Source organism: Cygnus olor, chromosome 1, assembly GCF_009769625.2.
Source record: "Cygnus olor isolate bCygOlo1 chromosome 1, bCygOlo1.pri.v2, whole genome shotgun sequence".
NCBI lineage: Eukaryota > Metazoa > Chordata > Aves > Anseriformes > Anatidae > Cygnus > Cygnus olor.
Window position 1 is genome coordinate 30994285 of NC_049169.1, and position 20229 is coordinate 31014513.

The 20229-nt window shown below is 38.3% G+C and overlaps 1 protein-coding gene across 4 annotated transcripts in view; it reads left to right on the forward strand.

Annotated features, from left to right (window-relative positions):
* Positions 1-20229, forward strand: part of CNTN1 (contactin 1) — a 250764-nt gene that overhangs the window by 964 nt on the left and 229571 nt on the right. For 2 of the 4 annotated variants that reach the window (XM_040551250.1, XM_040551271.1), the window contains exon 1: positions 1295-1396. The exons of the other annotated variants lie outside the window; for them this stretch is intronic. The gene's annotated coding sequence lies outside the window, so the exon portion shown is untranslated. Of the gene's footprint in view, positions 1-1294; positions 1397-20229 lie in introns of those variants that run through there. 4 annotated transcript variants of the gene reach the window in all.

The following is a 20229-nucleotide window of genomic DNA, read 5'->3' on the forward strand; positions in this document are numbered from 1 at the left end:
CACACCCCCAGTGATAGCTCTCCCCCTCTTTGCACGTTTGTGTATGCATCCAGTGCTCAGCACTGGATTAAGACACGGGATTTAAAGACCAGGCCTAAATCTCCAACGCTGGAATGATTAAATGAGAATCTTTTTTTTTTTTTTTTTTTTTTTTCTGGTCTATCGTTTTGTTCCTTGAACAACAAGCTTCTGCCCCCTGTGCTTGTGATAGCGTGATCTCATTTTAATTGTCATAACGATATTTGCTGTAATCTGCAGACTGTAAAGCCATAAGGTCAGTGGTATCTTCTGCTTTAGGGGATTGAGTTCAAATCCTTTCAGACATGCAGTAACTAGCTGAGACAATGGCTATGAGTGAAGCAGTCCTGCCTTAATTTCTCTGGAACCTCCTTACCTCAAGCTGCACAAAAAACCTACTCCATATGGCCCTCTGCTGCAGAGACCTGGTTTCTCCTAGGGCAGAACGGATGCCCTCTGGTGTTCGTCCCAACAGAAAGGGTTGTTCATGGAGCAGTGGGGTGCTCAGGCTGGATTTGTCCACTCTCTGGTACTTATCGCCACATGGGTGGGATATTGCGTTCAACTGCTGCTTGTGCTCTCTCAGCTATAGACGGGGTGTTACCTACCACTGCGGATACATAAGGGGCCAGTTTCAGCCCCGGTTCCCTCCAGAAGCTGTTTCATGCACCCTGGGAACTTGTGCCTCCTGCTGCTGCAGGTTCTCTGTAACATTCCTCCCGAGCCCTTCCTGCAGGGCTGTCACAAAATTCGCCGCTTCCCCATCTCAGTGGGTCATCTTTGCCCTCCGCCCCCACTTGCTCTCCTCCACCATGCAGCAAGCCCCGCACTTATTTTGGGACAGAGCACCCTCGTGTCCTCGCACTTTCCCTGAAGCAGGAAACTCTGATTTCTGCAGCAACTCAGGGGGGCTGTGGGGACAGGCAGCCCCTTCAGAAACACCTAGCCTCTGCCATAAAAAGAAATACTGATAGTAAGACAGAGGAGGTCCAGCAAACCCGCGCCATTTCATGGCTTGGAGGTGGTGTGTGCGGGGAGAGGTGGGCAGGTTGGGGGGGACACACGGGTTGGGGGGGTGAGGGGGACACGGGTGTGTGAGGAGCTGACACGGGTGCGTGAGCAGGGGACACGGGCGGCTGTGAATGACACGGGCGGGGGGACACGACTGAGGTGAGGGGGGGACGCCCCCCCCGCGCGCTCCCGCCCGAGTGACATCACCCGCGGCCAATCAGCCGCCGCCGCTCCCCGCGCCCCGCTCGGCCCCGGCTGGGGGGGCGGTGGCTGTCAGGCGGGCTCCGAGCCGAGCCGAGCCGAACCGGGCCGAGCCGAGCCGAGCGCAGCCCCCCGGGACGCCCCCGGGCGACGTCCCGGCTGTCAGGTAGGGCACGGCTCGGCCGGCGGGGCCGGGAGCGATGCCGCGGGGGGGGTCCCCAGGGCTGTCACCTGGCGGGGTGCGGGGGTGCCGCAGCCGCGGGGTGCCGCAGGGAGGCTCCGCTCCAGCCCTGCTGCTGCTGCTGCAGGGGTCGCGTCTCAGGGCTGGCGGTAGCCGCCTCGTCTGGGTGTGTGCGGTGGGTTAACGTGTTTTTTTTTTTTTTTTTTTTTTTTCCCTCGTTGCGCCTTCCTGCAGTAAAAAAAAATGATGATAACGTGCTGCTTAATTGTGCGGTTCTCCTTGCAAAACGCTCGCGCTGCGCCTTTTCTGTGTCACTTCGCTGCAAATGGCAGCGATGCCGCAGCAGGCGGCGGGGCCGGGAGCGCTGCTCGCGGGTGCTGCCGGTGCTGGGCTCCCCAAAATGTCCCCCCGGGGGCCGAGCTGCAGCCGCGGGGTCCTGGACCCCCGAGGGACACCCTCCTGAGCCCCAACCTGTCCCCCAAAACGCCCCCCCCCCTCCTGCTGGGATACCCACCTGCCCAGGTAACTACCTCTGCACCATGCGGTAATGAAAATAAACCACGACCCATGGAGGAAGAACAGTTTTATCGGTTATTATATTAAGGGCTGTAAAGATATTTAACGGGAGCCTTAGGGTTTGGACGACAATCCCTTATGTAATTACAGGTGTGTACAGCTTGGGCAATAAACAACCCCAAAATGCAGCCACCTGTGCAGAGATACACGTTACTTCGTGTCAGTCTGTTGTATGAAATTACTCTTAAATCAGTAAAAATAATGAATAAGAGGACCTGAGACTGTGTAAGCACAATGGAAAGCATACTGAAATGACTCGAAGTTTAAATAATTCTCCATTTTTATCATTAGTAGCTTTTTCACGTCTCTCTTGTACAAGTCTATGTCGAAGTGAGCTTTGGCCCATTTTGCATAAATAACAAATGACCAAAAGTTCTCTAATAAGAAGTTTCCGTAATGCTGCAGAAGCCTGTTGGTAGTACAGAGCTTTTGTATGTTTATTTGTTAGTCTCTGAATACGTCATCTATCAGCATCAGTTGCTTAGATCTTGTATTTGTGTTTCTTGATAGTTGACAGAGGAACAGCATATACCTTATCCATCCCTAAATTGTGCAAAAGGTAAAAATAAGTAGTTAAGCAAAAGACTTCTGACCTTTCCCGTGTTGTATTCTCTACAGTGCTTTTGTAAACCAGCAAGAGATTTTCAGTTTTACTTCAGACAGACACCGAAAAGTGCTACAACCTCAACACAGCTGCATGGTTGTGCAAGAACTTGGTTTCACAGGACCTCAAAGGATCTTACACACCTTCTGAAGAAGAAACCCTACATTATTAACAACAAAACAAATAACTTAAAAGCAGCTTTTTGAGCATGTCTCTCTGATACAGTCTTAACTACATGGTCACATACTGTTTTTTTTCTGCAGGAACCCTGCCTCATTCAGTGCACAGGAGGAAGGAGCTCACTTAACACAGCTCAGTATTTTGCTTTTGTTTTTCTTTCTCCTTGATCGATACGTGAGCCCATGATTTATTTTCTTCTTTGCATATCTCAACTCTGCTTTGAAGACAGAACTGATAACATCTGTATGGGCTTTGCTAAAGTGCTTATCATTATGTGATCAGAATGCCTCACAGACAGTTTCTACTTTATCAAATGCTACCTAAGGTGAGACAAGACTTTTACAAATGATGAACACAGAGAGGGTTAGGTTAAAAGCATTCACTCATTTTTGGTGTCCGATTTGAAACTTCCACCATTTTAAATAGCAGTATTTCTGTATTTGCTCAAGTTACAAGGGCCACTGTGTTTAGTAACAGTCCTGAGTGCTCCACACCTATTTGAATGTGTCTGCAGAGCAGATGGGAAAAAGGGAAATCGCAGTTAATTACAAACTGGGGGAATCTTGGTTTAAATTGTGTGTGTGATGGTAAGAGGGATGGAGGAGACTACAACATGGAGGACTTTAACTGCCAGTGCATTTGTGGCAGTATAGTCTGTCTCCTTTTTCGTTCTGCAAGCCCTCTGCATTCACTACACACATACCTGTCTTTTCAACAGGTAACAAGAGTCCTGCCTACATTCAGTCCTATTTCATCTTCTGTGCATGTTTATCCTGTGCACTGGTTGAGGCAAGGTAACTTTGAAGAAACTGTATGTGTTTATTTAAATATTGTATTAAAGTATTCACACTCAAAGGAAATGAGTTAAGGTTGCACAAGCAACATGTTTGTCACTTTATGACTTTTTGAGTGATCGAGTAACATTCATAATATTCTTTCATATTTCTTAAAAATGAGAAAATTAAATGTAAGCAAATAAAAATAATAAATAAATAATAATAATAAAAACGAAACAAGAAAACCTAGAAAATTTTCAGCTTTCAAAGTAAATTTCTTCTTGTCTTACTGTATCGGACCACAATGATTATCAACAGGACAGGAGAACTTGGATCTCCTATTTTGCTCTCCTAAGAGCAAAGGCTCTTAGCTAAGAATTATAGCATTATGAAAGAGCAGTTCCCCTTAAATGCACCAGTAATAAAGCAGAATGGGTTAATTTGTCACAGGTTTCTACAGGTATTTCTAATTGTGGAGAAGGGGTGAAAAACTGGAGTCCTTCATTCAGTTCTGAGCTTTAGAGAGAATCTTTAATAGTGCATGAAGGCTCTTTCGCCAGTCCTCTGCAAGCATAGTCCTTCTCATGTCATCCTTTACACATCTTTCCTAGTAGTAGTCTCATTATCCTTCTGGAGCCAGTCAAAATCACAATTGTTACTTACTGCTGGTCTTGACTGTTCCAAATATGTTGTCTTTTTTTTTCTTTTTTTTCCTCAGCCGGTCCCTTCTCTCCTTGCTTATTTCTTGTCAACGTTCCTTCAGCTTATGTTTCTTTATTCTCCAAAGCTTCCTCTTCTTGATTTCCTAAATCAGTCCAGTCTAGTGTCTTCAGTCTGCAGGCACCTTTTCAGCACTTTTACCAGGTATTGGTCTCAACTTTTACTCTTCTTTGTAGCTCATAGTGTTTCTTATGTTCTTCTACACAGTACTTTCCTCTTAGAAGTTGGTTAATTTTTGGTCCATTTTTAGAGATGCAGGAAAAAATGCATTAATTCAATGCCTACGTTGATGGCTTCAAAACATACTAATGTTTTTTGAAGTGTTTTAGACTCTTTGGTGTAAAGAAAGAAAGAAAGAAGATAGTTGATTGTTTTATTATTTTTTTTCTCCATTGTTCCTTTTTAAAATTGAACTTCTCAACACATTTTTCAATGAAGTTTATAGTATATGTTGTGCTTGTATATAAGCATTAACAGAAAGCAAAGATGACAGACAGGATGCTTACTTTACCAAAGCTGTAAGTAACAGTAAACATTAGAAATTAAATTAAATAGTCCTAATTATAAAGATACATCAGCAATTCTGTCTGTATCATATACTGTATTTTTTTAGGAAGTTATTTTACTCTACTCTACTCTACTCTACTCACCCTGCTAAGTTTTGTGGGTTTCTGGGCTGGCAAATGAAATGTCTGATGAGTTGGAGTTGGTTTGTGATTATACTTACATGTTTTTTTTTTATTATTATTATTTATTTTTTATAACTATTTTTATTTGATGTTAATTTTCTACAGTTACTGCTCTTTTAGAGATACTTAGAAAAATAAGATGTAAGGCTCTTGGTGAATTGAGATCTGAATAAAACTGTGACTAGTGGAGTTATCACTGCACCATAGTATTTTGTTTACATAAGCTAGTCCTTTTGATGTTATGAAAATAACATTTGCAGTAATTTAGTAGGGTAGTGTCTGAAATGGGGAACATGGAGGAGTTGTGGTTTGCATGACAAACTGAATATTGTAATTCATGTGAGAGAACGTATAAAAACGGTTTCATACATGCAGAATCTTCCTAAAAGCTTGTATGAGCAGAGCAGTGTGGGAATTCAGGATTTAACCACAGCTGGGAAAGAAGTCATTTTTAACTTCTGTGTTCTGTAAACCCAATGATTTGTTGGAGTGCCTATTTATAATTTAAGCAATATGTGATATAGTAATGTACGCACTATTTTTTGCAGACTGTCTTGATGCTAAAATTAACGTATATTCAGTATATATTCACCTTTTTCAGACATAGTTTTGTTTTTCTCTGTGACTGTTCCTTAGGCTTTTCATCTTCAAGCCTAATCACAGCTTAGGAGAGAAAAATAATTTTTTCTTGTGTGCTAAAAGATAAACAGCTTTATATGTCTTAAAGATTTCATTTGAGATAAGTTTTGAAGTTTTTCAAACCAGTATGAGTTCTTTGAAACAAGAACTAAAGCTGGCTTTGTTTTGATATAGGCGGTCATTTATTTTGCCATCTACTCACTGGTAAAATCTAAAATAAAGTTGAAAAGAAGTAAAATATCTTGAAATGTTGAATATCAACTCTGTATTTTCCTTTACCAACCATTATTAATGGAATTCGTAAAGTGTCCAGTAGGATAATTTGTTAATAAGGAGTTAGAAGGGTTAGAAGTTGTTTCTAGGAGTTAGAAGACTCAGTGTTACTACTGTTGCTAGTAATACTTTTAGCTAAAGTATAGCTGAAGTATAGCATTTTTCACTATGAAAAATTTTGAGCAAAGCAAAAGGAAAATAATGATTAAGATAGATGAGAAAGAGCAGCTAGAAATGTACATTTTGGTTTGTTTGTTTTCTGAATCTCTTCTTGAGAAGAATAAGTGCATCACTCTTTTGAACTATAGCAAGAGGCCAGGCTTCCCTTTCATCAGCTGTCTACAGTTCATTTCTTTTATGAAAATCAACTTTGGAATATTGAACAGTTCCCACTTCAGATTTTTATTATAAAAGAACTCCAATGGACACCAGCTGCTGTTGAAATAGATTTTGGGAAGGCAGGCATTTTGAAACACTATTTTCCCCGTGTTCTTGTCATTTCTTGAACTCTGCCTCTCTTTGCTCTTTATCTTTACTATACTTTTTCCCTCTGACCTTTTCTGGCCCCGTAACTTCTATTTTTTTTTTTTTAATGTTATGTTTTGAAAAAGTATCCACCGTTAACTTGAGGTGTTGCAATGGTATCTCAGAAAAGGTTTAACGAGGCTGTCACAATGGCAAAAGTAGCCAGCAGCTTGACTGCTATAGGTTGTTTTTGAAAGCCGTAAACTAAAGAAAATGCTTGATGCACAAGTTCAATGTTAGCTGAGCGTAAAAAAATCTGTATGCATTTTTTTGATTATTTTCATTTCTTTCTTGACTCTCTACATAGCACATAAGAAATGTGCCCGCTATTGCAAAAATAACAGTAAAGAGCTGCCAAGGCAAGAAGTGCCAATGCTGACTACTCTTCTAAATAACTGGGGTGACAGCTCAGTTACACTTGGTCGTTTAAACATCTTCCATTTTCATTTTGCCTCAGGTCTTGCCAGATGGATACAGTATTTTTATTTTATTTTTTTTAAGTCAATATATGAGAAAAGGCTTATACTCAGAGTTATGGAGGAAATGCTGAACAAGATTCTCAGTTCCTCGGTTCATTATCATAGTTCATTGCTTCTTTCATTTCTTGATGTTCATCAGCCCTATTGAAAAGCACGTTTTTGCAAAACTTATTGATGCATTAACTGAAAAATTACAATATATGTCAGATGGTTTACATCACAACCTATTTCTGTCAATATTCCTGCCTTATTATAAACTGTTTATCTGTGTAAGCATAGAATTAGTAGTTTAGATGAAGAATTAACCTCCTTCTCAGCAGTTGGGTTTTGCAAAATGAGAATCTGGAAAGAATAAACAAAAAATTAATATTATACAAAATTGCATAATGGAAAAAATATGTAACTTTCACATTTGATACATTGATCTAGCTTTACCCAGTCACCGTTATATTAGCACAAACATATCTATATAGATTTTTTTTTCCAATGCACTTCTATTTGTCTGGAGATAGTGGCCTGAAGAAGAAAGTCATCTCTAATAAATACCTCCAAATTAAAGAAACAGAAACAGATAATCTCAAGTATCTGTGTTATATTAGTTAAGAATACTCAAGAAGACTAAAGGGTTTTGAATGAAAAAGACTTGATTGCATTTTCATTAACAGTGATTTGTCAGTTTTGTTATTAGGCTTTCAGAGCATGATTTTGGGGCCTAGAGGAAAGTGGTATGCCTGAGAAGAAAGGTTAATTTGCACTTGGTTGTGCAGATCAGATACAGGAAAAGATAAATCTGACTAAACCAAGTATTTTGCTGTGGAAATGGCAGCTGTGAATCTGCTGCTCAGAATGACATGAAGTCCTACAGAAACGTACAGGCATAAAGAGAGTTTTGTAGTAAAAACAGCCGCAGGTTTGTAATAAAGCACAGCTGTTCCCATTTCCGCTCACATTCCCGTATTGTAATAGGTTCTGTGGGTTCTCTACAGACCAGCTGACCCAATCTTAAATGTAGCTGAACCATAAAACCTGTTTTGTCCTATTTCTATGAGATCTTATTTAAAGCCTTCAAAAGATATAAGGACTTTTTTTTTTTCTTTTTTCTTCAGAGTGATCAACTCCACTCAAATGTGATGTTTGTATCTGTAGTTACAACAGCTAAGTGTCATTCAGACCTTGCCTGTGCATGTACTGGAGACACAGGGGGTTAGGATTTTATTTATTTATTAAGCCAGAACAACTCTGAAATAACTGCACTTAAATATATGGTAATACACTTATATACTCAATTTTATTTACGTTAATGTAGGGTGCTTCGCTGGCCTGCTGAACATTTTGTAGAAGATTTTATCCTTGGCAATGTTGCTAGCTGACACTATTTATACTGACAATGATTAGATAAAGCTTGCAAAGAGTCGCTGAGGTTTCCCCTGTGCATGTTTTTTTTTTTTGTTTTGTTTTTACACCAAGCACTCTTTTCTGCATCTATGCTAATGTTTAGTGGTACTGAAGTGACAAGAGAAGAAGGGAAAATGGGGAAGCAATATATTTGCCTTTTTGGTCGCTGTCAAAAGAATTGTAACATTGCATAAAGCAATGAGAACTGGTCACAAGTTACTTTTGTGTTATTATTTACTATCTGTGCACCTACAGCATTTTATATTACTGAACTAGTCAATTTACAGGCGTTCTTCTACCAGACCAGTATGAAGAAAGATTTGGTACTGGTGGATTGATGTAAGTACAGTGAAGGATATGCACCACCTTGAAATGAAACTTTTGCTTCAGCAGTTTGGCGCCTATACCTTGCTGTTCACTACTGCTCTAGGCAGAATTATTTTGACACTTCCTTGCGAGTGTCTGAAATAAAGCACTCCAAACATTTAGGATATTCTTGGCCTGACTTTCAGGAATTTCCCTGGTTAATGTGTTACTAATCTCTTTTTATAGAGGTCTTTTTATAAAAGGGGAAATGTTTATTGTGTGGGTGCTAGGTAGATACTATGCTATGGAATGGGGTGTACAACCAGCCAAACAGCAGTTATTTGGCTGTTAGACTTGGAGACACTGTAATCTAAAATAATAAAATAATTTAAATGAAAATCTGTTGAAGGGAAGTATGATTACCTGAGTAAGTAATAAGCTTCAATTTGGAAATTTTGTTTTACCAGGGAGGTAGTTCCCGTTTAGCTTCATAAATCACAAGCAGCATTCTGGTGAATCTGGGACCAAGTTCTTGCCTGCCCCAGGAGAATCAGCTGTGCCCAGTTGTTGCTTGTCACTTTTCTGTCATACATAAAAAAAAAAAAAAACAAAAAAAAAAAACACGTCTTTTCAGTCAGAACACAAAATTCAGTAAGTGCTTTTCAGAATTAAATAGAGGAGCATTTAAAAGAGGGCTTTTTTTAGCTGTTAGGATTAGGCCTTTGAGCTTTACCATCCGCTTCATTCTCATTTGGGACTTTTCCCTGGGAATCCCTTTAGTATGTGTAAGGAAAAAATAAAAAGCCAATGGGTGAATTTGGGGGAATATTTAAAAACATTACTTAATCTTTCTGAAAAATAGTATTGTTCTCATGCTTGTCTCTGAATCCATGGCCCATTCAAACTTGGCAGGCCTGGCTTTTGGCCTGGGTGGTTCTCTCATCTTCCCTGGGAGTGCTCTTGGTGGTCCCAAGAGAGTCTCTTGGTCTCTCCTGGTTGATCTCCTAGGGGCAGAGTGATGAGAAGCTGGGCCAGAGGAGGGAAGAGGTAGCAAGTGCTAACACGTGCTTCTTAATTGGCCTGGCCTGTCCTGCACCTCACTCTAAAGATATCTGCATGAGTTTAATTTGAAATAAATAGTCTGCTTTTCCCCTGGACTGGATTAGGACTGTTCACAAGTTTAACAGACGTCTGCAGCTGATTTCAAAACTGCAGGAGGGTGGCCTGTTCTTGTCGTGCTGCAGTTGCCGTGCTAGGCCCTTCCAAATCCCTCTGACTCAGACCACAATTACCCGTGAAGTTGTCTGTCTGCTTGCTGGCAGGTGGCTTTCAAGGTCTCTGTTCACATCAAGGGCAAAGCTCAGTGCCTGCAGACACCCAAGAACTGGAGGGCCTGGCCATTTCTGGAAGCCTGTGTGTGGGCACGCTGATTGTTAGGTGAAATGGGAACTTCAGAACAACAGCATCCTGGAAGGTTTGCCAGCCCAAGACCAGGTTTCACCTGATCCCAGCAAGTAATGTGGAAACCTGATACCCAATTCATAATTTGAACTGTAAGCCTGTCATCTCTCAAAATATCTGAAGAAATGAACAATGAAAGATGAAGAAGACTGTGATACTGGATAGAGGCAGATTTTCCTGTATTAAGTACAAGAGCATATAATCAAATCAATTATGCAAATTAATATAGCAGGATTATTATTTTTAACCATTATGTGAAGATTCAATAAAAATAATCTGAAACTTTAATTCAAGCCAAGCAGAAGCTGCTTGATGAGTTAATATTCTCAAAGTGTGGACTATGTTTTTGTTAAAACCTTTCACTTTTGTCTGCACAAGGTGCTTTGTTTTCTAAAATTTGTAGTACAGTTGTTGCTATTATATTTTAAACACTTTTATTGCTCTTCATATACTGTTACATTATGTTTCCAAATAAAGATTATCTTTCCTATTTGGTATACTAAACACGTTTTGGCATGCATTTGTGACTTACTGTATATCATTAAACCACTTCTGAGGGAGGAATCATGGTCTGACAATTAATTTATATTTCACTTGGTTCGTGAGAGGATATGAACATTCACAATGATGAGCTTTTTAGTTGCAGTTTTGCATTATTGCATGTAGATGAGTAGAAACATCTGTATTCTTGTTTTTCTGTTAGTCAGACCTAGAAGGCTGCCTTAGAAGACAGCTGAAAGCAATGAAGGAATCCATTGTAGATCAGTTTCTTCTATTGCTCACCCAGAGTTTTGGGCATAAATCTTTGCTGACTTCAATGTGATATAAAAGCAGAGATGCTCCTTGTCAGACTTTTAGAAACATTCTCTTATGGTTTTACAGACAATTGCAAATAGTGCTTTCTTGTGTTAATTCTGACTGCAAAAGTGTGTGTATATACATTATTGTGTCTCTTTTTTCTCTGTTGACGTGGTGACAGTTGGCAGGTGCTAGCTTCCAATAAGTGAGAGCTGTAAGCTGCACAGCTTGGTAATTGGCATAGAAGTTGGGTAAGGAAATTGCCTCCTTCTCTCGTGCTACAATATAGTCTTTTAAGACAAGTTCTTTTCCTTTTCCAGAGAAAATCAGCAATTATCCAGTCTTGTCAAAGAAAGTGCATACATATAAGCAGCATGAGGAAGATGTACTTGTCCTCAGAAAAGCTTGCATTTTGCTGAACCAACTATGGGTTGACAGCTCAGTATCACCAATAGTTTTGAAAACCAGTCTAAGAATTTCTGAAAGTTAAATTGGATGCCAGTTGGAAAGACTTTAGGTGTATATGTGTGGAATGAGCAGCAAAACTTAATCCTGTCAAAGAAAAAAAAAGTTTTCAGCTTTCAGTTATGCAGAGAGTGGTTCCTTTTTTCCCTCCATTAAAAGCAACACGTCTATACAGTGCATCTGAAAATGATTCCTTGCTTGCTAGAAAATCAGGGAAAAAAAAAAGTCTCTTTTTTCTAAATTAGAGGAAAGAGTCTTCTCCTGAGATCCTGTTTCAATTTATTCCATCTTTAAGATGATTCGTTAGGAATATGCTTATAAATTAATTTTCATTGGAGCAGCTCTTTGTGTCTCACAAGCAGCCTGGTGCACAAACACACTTTGTATGAACAGTAATAATGAGGTCAAGTAAGAAGATGCAGCGATCTGATGAATGACCTGAAAGTGAAGTCGGTACAGCTAGAAACATCAAGGCAAGTGTGAAAAGCATAGGAATATCTTGGTGTGTTCCTCATGAAACGCCTCCTTCTTTAAATTCGTGGTACAAGGATTTTTCTTTCAAGAAATATAGGATTCTTCGGACAGATGAACAACTGTTCTTTGTATAATATTTATATTTGAAACCTTTTAGGAAATTCTAATGGAACACGATTTCTTTGTCAGTGCATTACTTGTTTAGGAACCTTGCCAGTTCAGTCTTCAGATGTTAACTATGAGGCTTGTGCAACGTGTTACTTTATTTTTATTATTATTATTTTTTTAATTAGTGGAGCAATACTGGAGTTAAGGGTGAGTTGCTGAAAGGCATTAAGAAGTATGTTTTGCTATTAACAGTTATTGAAGATCATTTAAAGTGTTGGTGGGTATAAATCACAGTACACTTCAAGCCAGAATTACAGAATTTGCAGAAATCGGGCACTCCATGAACCTAGAGGAGTTCCTTCGTACAAGATCTGAGCTTATAATGTCTTGGTGTTTGTAGTGTCTTTTCTTCTAAGTCTTAAAATAATTTTTTGAGTGTGCTACCTAAGATGACTTAAACTGTTCGAAGAACAAAACCACGTGCTGAAAAATAAAACCTTATTCTGCAGGTATTGTAATGCATGTCTGGGTGTGTAGGAGGTAGAGGTAGGGCCCTGATCTCATTTGGGGAATCCAAACTCGGTTGTAAAGTCCCTTTTCCCTGGTAGGGGAGCGCATCAGGGAGAGGCAGATGACAAGGAAAATCTCTTAGAACAGCTTTTATTAATTAAGCCTTTATTATGAACAGGATCAAACGATTAGTAAAAGCAGGTAACTGTCCCCAGGGTACACTTGCTTATTGCCTCCCCCTGCCCTCACGGCCCCACGCTCGCAGCACACACTCACGTGTCCCTCACAGCCCTGAGTGGGCGCAGAGCCACAGCTGTCACCCCAGGTGTGGCCTCGCTCGCGCAGCCCTTTGTCAGAGCTGGCGTGGTTGCTGGCTGCACGTGTACTCAGCAGGCTCTGGGGCTTCTTCCATTTCTTGCAGGTGTAGCAGTACCACGAGTCCCTGGAGCTTATCAGCGTGTGGTATGCTTTCAGATGTTTCCCTCAATGCGTGCTGTTGCTCTTTTGAGCGTGCTGTGTTCTGGTGACTGGTTCATCTGCACCCATAGAGTCCATTTTTAGCAGCTCGCACCAGCGGGGCTACTAGTATTGTAATAGTGAATAACAGGGCAACTAGTATTGTAATGTGAAATTGCAAACTGGAAATGACTGACTTATGAAACATTTTCCTCAGCCTTCTTTCAGTCTTAGTTTTTCATTTGCAATTGGAGTCTGTTCACAGATCACATTACAGATCACTGCAACCAGTTTGAATTTTCAGGTTTTTTTTTTGTATTCTGCTGTACTTCTATGGAGGTTTTGGTATTTGTTCCATTGGGACCAAGTTCAATCTGAACTTCCAATTCTTATAAAAACAGTCATGAAAAACTTGTCACATCAAGTGCATTTCATGACAATTTTCCCCAACTTCTTAATCTAGAAGTCAAATGGCAACAGCAAATGTATGTATTTCCAGGTGAACTATTTCTATAGTAATCATCTTTATTTCAAGATTACCCTTCCTCTTTCTCAATCACAAATATTAGTAATTTTTATTGCATCTTACCAAACTTGTATAATTCAGAATTCTGCCCTCGAAACTTGGGTTACTGTGAAATTTTCCAGCTGCTACTGAAAAAGAACTTCGGTGTAGTGGTTTTCCATAGCTTAAAGTACACTGCAACCTCTGCAGGCTTTCTTATAATTCCTAGAAAGGAACAGGAGACAACTGTATGGTTTTCTATTGTGATTAGCAAGTTATAATGTCTGACATTAATCACATGTGAAAGTGTGCATCAGGAATAATTTAACTGACGTCAAGGGAGTGGCACTGACATAAAAGCTAATTTTAATGAGCCTGATCTGCAGAGAACCTTGAAGATGAGAAGTAATTTACATAACATCTTATTTTGCCCACAAAAAAAAAGTAAATTAATTCATCTTTTTAGCTGCCATTAATTGGACAGCTCTCAAAGTACTGTTTGTTCACTGCAAGTAAGACAAAAAGGTCTGATCTGGAAACATAAGAGCACTACAATTACTGTTCTTCAATAAACTATTCTCTAAATACTATACCCTTACTGGTCTATCAACTACTTTTAATACATAAAATTGTAGATTCTCAAGCAGTGTTGGCATTAGATTATACAGAACATGCAATGGTTGTACCCCATTAGATGATCTCTGCATTTTCTCTTGTAGTACCATATTGCTTTCCATGGGTAGCTACGCAGAATGAGGATACAAATTAAATTTGACTTTATCGCTTTGGAAAAGCCATTTCCCTAGCTTTGTTTCAAATGTTGATTTTGTGGTAAATGGAATAACAATATATTTGAAGAAAAGGGTTTAATTGCTGCTTCTGATTTAATGCATTTCATTTCTGATATTTGGTAAGAGCAGCTTGATTGCTTCAGCATGTGAATAAATCTGGGCTGTGCTTTTCACCTCTGAAAAAAATTGAATCTCTTGTGAATGTTGGCATTAGACGGCGAACTGTTTGGATTTACCATTGTACAAGTCAGGTAGGTTATTTCTGTGTGGGTGTTCAGCATTTCATATATCCTTTAGATATAGATTGCAACAGTTATGCTTTAATTTCATTTCAAGACTCTTAATTACCTGAACATTTCATTTGGCACTAATATGTACCTTCGAGCATATTGGCTGTGGAGTGTTCTGTTGACGGATTCACTATATGGGGTTGTCAATTTTAGGTGATGGATAGCTCAGTAATTATGGAGACATTCTATATTTTCTAGTGAATTGTGTATTGCAGTCAGCGCTGAAAAAGCTAATTCAGGTTCTGTAGGAATCGTTTAACTCCATTTTCAAATAGCACATTTATATCTCTGTCTGGATCTTGAGACAATTTTATAAGAGCCTGCAAGTAAATTAGACAATTAGTTCTAAATAAAACTAACTAAAACCTGCATTCTTGTGGGAAATTAATATCTTGTTGTTGTTTGTTTCCTTCCATTTTTGTTCTGAATGATTTTATGGCAATGTAATAAAGTGATCTGAATGTGTCACCACTGTTATTATCGACACGTATATAAATATTTGAATTTGTGATTCAAATATTTGAGTTTGTAATAAGTAAAATTGAGTTTATGATCCTATAGGCTATGTAACACTATCAGAAATTGTTAACTAAGACTACTGTGACATTAAAATAAAAACAATGTTGTTATTTTGCGACAGCTGCTTTGTTTGTAACAGTTCCTGGATTTCTAAATAGGTAAAAAATTAACATTTATTCAAAATACTGTGAGTAGAGACCATACTTTAAAGTGTTTCAGTCATTTTTACATTGTTACTGATTGGTGTCAGTAAAGGAAAGAGTAGCATCTGTCAGGGGAGAGTAGCTGCACCCCTGTTCCACTAAACTTCATAAGGACAATGTGCAAAAAAGCACTGGGTATTTGGAAGGGAGGAGGGAAGAGAGTTTTTGGTAGCATTTACCTTTTGGGTAGTTTTTCAGGTTTTTTGAGCTTCAATTTCTGATCAGGCAGTTCCTCATTTTAATGTAGTCATTCTGCTTTCCTCTAGGTTTTCGTGTGAGTACTGTTATTAATCCTAAATATTATTATTATTATTATTTTTGTTATCATAAAGATGCAGAAATTGAATTTACCCAAAGATCCACCAATGTGTTTTCAAATTTCATGCTCAGATTTCACAGAATCACAGAATCACAGAATCATCTAGGTTGGAAGAGACCTCCAAGATCACCGAGTCCAACCTCTGACCTAACACTAACAAGTCCTCCACTAAACTATATCACTAAGCTCTACATCTAAACGTCTTTTAAAGACATCCAGGGATGGTGACTCAAAGCACAGAATCGAATATGTTGTTTATAACTGACTGGGGTTTGGGGAGGATAAATTGAAGTGTTTTCTGCGCAGGTTTGAATACATATTTCAGGGCTCTCTGAGTTCTAGTTTGAGTATTGAATTATGTGAATAGTTCAAGGGAAGGAATGATATCACAGGTGATTTCATCTGTTGCTTGCTACAAATACAAGTATTCATTTTAGCAAAAAGCCGAGAGAAATTAGATACTTTCAGTGGAAGAGCTCCTGAAAAATTTTAAAGTTGTCTCCCACTTAAAAAGTCAAATGAGTCACCCTACAATATTTTGGCTTTGTTAAATAGCTGTGGGTTAGGGCAGGATTTCTAAAACTCCTGTAGTGATCAGTTACTCAAAGTAATACCTTACATAAGGGCGAGTAGAAGAGGAAGGTGACAAGGAAGGACTAGCATTTAGGTGTCCCTCTGCCAGAGGTGATTTTTTTCTGCTTTTGAATGTCTTGGGTTTTTGAGTGTGTGTGAACAGACTTGACCTTGCAATCCTTTTTTTTTTTTTTTTTTTTTTCTGAAAATGCCTACCTCCGTGAAGTTAAATGTTTTTTTGTTTGTTGTTTGTTTGTTTTTTCTTCCCTATTTTAATGTACGTACCTGATTGCACCATTTCGTTTGGAAGAACTCTGAGTCCTTGGCTGGAAAAAAAGAAAACGCGCTCAGGAGAGTTGGGAAGAACACACTGACCCCACAACTATTGTCTGAACAGTGAAAATCTCAATGGTCCTTTAGAAGCAAATTCCTTAAACTATTTGCCAGTGCCATTTATCTCCTTTCAGCTGCCTCTGTAGCTTAGTATAGCTCACAGCCATGCAGATAATCCCCCAAAGACACCACTTGTATTTGTTATCTTCATGGGCATAGTGTTTTATCTTCTGTGAACCCATTTGGTACGGGTTTCTGTGTCCTCATAAGAGTGATTATGCCCAGTAACGCCCTTAGATGTTTGGACAGAGGACTGTGAGTATGCTGTTTTCATTGATATGCTGGATTTTAGTCTTAATTTATTTATTGATTTTTATTTCATTGCTTAAAGCTATTAAAGGGTGTAAGCAAAATGAATAGTTACCGTAAATGCAAAGGAGCAAGAACTCTACTGAATTTCGTTGTGTGCAAGATCTATTTCTGTTTCAATTGATAGGTAATGCTATTATTTATTTTTTTTCCCTAATTCAATAGGCTGGTAGTCTTAAAATACTCGTATTTAATTTTGAATAACTTTTATGTTCTGCTTTAAGATTTTGGTAAGAGATGAAATACAAGCATTCTCTATTGACACGTTTGGACAGACGGTTGTCCTGCACAATATGTGCAAGGATGTTCTTCTCTCAGGGACTGATATTCTGCTTTGACTGTTCAGAGTTGGTAATTATGTTCATTTTTGCTCTCTGATTCAGGCCCTGGAAAATAGTCTTCAGGTTATCATTAGAGATAGATAGTAGATGAAAACTGTAAGATGGAAGAAGGAGGTCTTTTTTTACATTCTGTTTTTGAGTTTATCACTAAAAGGAGTAATAGAAAAGACAATGCATATTGAAACCTCAGGGCATTATTTGCTGGTGCTGATACTGTCATGAGGTGGAGTCTGACAAGTCCCTGATTAAATATTTGCATGATTGGATTTCATGAGAGAAGAGGTGGTGATGGCATTTCCATTTGCATTTGTGTGTGATTCAAACAGAAGAAGGTTTTGCCTTTGATTTTTTTTTCCCCTGTGTAGATGTAGAATTGATTTTAGTGTATTTCTGTCTGAAGAATTTATTTTTTGAAAGAGATAGACTTTTTAATGGATCAATAAATTCTAGGAAGACTACATTAGAAATCATTTAAAATAACTGTCACTTATTACATCTTTTAATCAAAAACCTCTTCTTGCTTCTCAGTGGGATACCTCTTACAACAACAAAAAACCATCTTCCCAGAATGCTTAAATTATTTTTATTGACACAAATAAATTTGAGTGAGTGATCTGAATAACTGACAAATTTCCAGGTTCTGAGGCACAAAACATTTCCTATTGAATCAAAATGGATGCATATAATGTTATAAAAATAAAACATTGAATTCTATGTTCCTTTTAATTTTTTGCATGAAAGATTCAGAAATTAATCCAACCTATGCTTTTTAATAAAAGGGATGCTATTTCAGCGCCTTAGAAATACATTCCTGTCCTACTGAGCACTCAGAAATTAAACTTCATTTAGAGACATTGTTTGTGGTTGCCCATGGGATTTAGCGAGAAGCACCACAACATTATCAGACAATAGATTCATAAAAAGTTAGTTGGCTGAACAAACAATTCATTATTTCCATCCTCATCATAGGGATAGTTTATTGCTTCACTGTCATTGCTAAGACAAAAGTGGAAGGTAATATAGAACAGTTTTTGACAAATATGCTTTCACATGCTGAATTTATAGGTGAAAAAAAGATGTTAATCATTCATCTGCTCATTGTAAATAAACAAACATGAATATGTATTATCCACTATTTATTTTTTCAGTCATTCCCATTTTTATAATTGATAACTTTTAAGTATTTTGGTTTGACATTCTCCATCTGCTGATGCAGGTAGCAATCACATTACATGAGCAGATGAATTTTCACCTAGCAACAAGAGAGTTTTCTCAACAGACAGTGATATCAGCTATTGTTCTATCTCATCCTCCAAAGTGATCTTAGAATCAAAAAGACAATGATGGAAGCTTGATGTTTGAATAAGGGAAAAAAAAAGAGGAAATATACGTGGTTTTTTTTTGTCTATTAATTTTGCATATTAATATGCTGCTAATCTTGTATTCCAGTATAGAGAGTAAACAAACATGGATGGCTTAATTCACCTGCTATAAACCAATCTAAGGCAGTGTGGCAGTGATGTTGTTTTGTGTTCTTGTAGTTATGTTTTTGTTTTTTTTTTTTTGCCTTTTTTTTTTTTCCTCATGGATATAACTGATAATTTCACAAGGAGAACTGTGTGATGAGATTTTTTGGTGATACTTGGTAGATAAGTACCTATAATAAGTAGTGCTAGTATTTGCGAACTGCCATTACCAATTACCATCTTTAATTGTAAGTTGGTGTATCTAATTTACCATTTTATGCATATTATAAAATGATTATTTTTTTCAGAGTGTTGTGCTTGAAATTATATCAATCAGTAATAGTAACATAGTGGTTGCAGGACACTAAAGAACAGAAATTCAATATTTTAGCATGCGTAGATGGCAGGAGATTAAGTTTTCCCCCTCATAAATTCACATGCTTTGCAATGAAACTCTGACTGTCAGCGTGATACCAGAACAGCTCAGAGCTGTTCTGAATAGCTGTGGGAAAGAATCCTTTAATATCATTTTCTTTCTTTTTAAACAGAATAATAGGATTATGGTTAAAAACTCATGTTGCCGATATACATTTTTTTCCTCTTCAATCAAAAATAGTTATGATTTTTAGTTATGATCTCTATTTCATAATGAAACAGTTAATCTCCCTCAGAAAATGGAAGAGTGCAGACTGTGCAGGTTTGTTAAATATTGCTTTTCCATCTGCAAGCATCGCAGCTATCTTTAATAAGTAGCCCTGTCACTCAGCCTTTCTCGCAGAGTATCTGATGAACCAAATATTTCACATTTTCCTTGGGAAATGTTTAGTTTGAGATCAACAAAACAGAATAGGGACCTGCTATTTTATTTTATTTTATTTTATTTTATTTTATTTTATTTTATTTTATTTTATTTGGTCTGCCGGTGGGTGTTGGTAGATAGCCAGGACCTGCCTCTTGCCCTGCTGGCCATTCAGGCTCTGGAAGGCAGTGGGAAAGCTTGTAGGAGGTTAGGTGACATGGTCCAGTAGGGGCAGTACTGCTACGATGGAAGAATTCCTTCAGTATGAAAACTCTTCTCTAATGGTTACCGTGGAAATGGAGAACTTAGCGATTATATAAATTAGTATCTCAGTTACATGTAAATGGTTTGCAACCTTTTTTTTTTTTTTTTTTTTTTGCATTATCATTTAGGAGGACCATTGATTCTGTAATCACTGGGCCATTAGTGCTTTCAGGTCCATTATAGGTAAGATTTGGGCCAAATCTTTAATGCAGAAAAAGAAGTACCTATTTAAATAAGTGGTTTGGTTTCATGGAGTTCTCTTACCTGTTCAAGATTTTATCGAGCAAAGTTGTTCTTCTGTTGTAGCATAATGTACATTTTGTAGTTTAATTTCATACAGTCAATGCTTCAAATACTGGCCCAACATCCAGGGAATATTACTACTTTTTTTTCCCCCTTTCATTCCCCCAGTGACATTTCTAGTAAAAAAAAGACCAGAATGCTCAAAAAGACCATTCAAATGGAGCTGTAAAGCAGGAGGTGCATATAAATTGATCATAATTGACTCAATGTGCTGCTTATATATATGGAGACAAATTACTCTAATGATTTCTGGTCAGGTAGATGAGTCACAGCGCAGTGTTGGAATGTCATATTCCTCCATCCAAGACA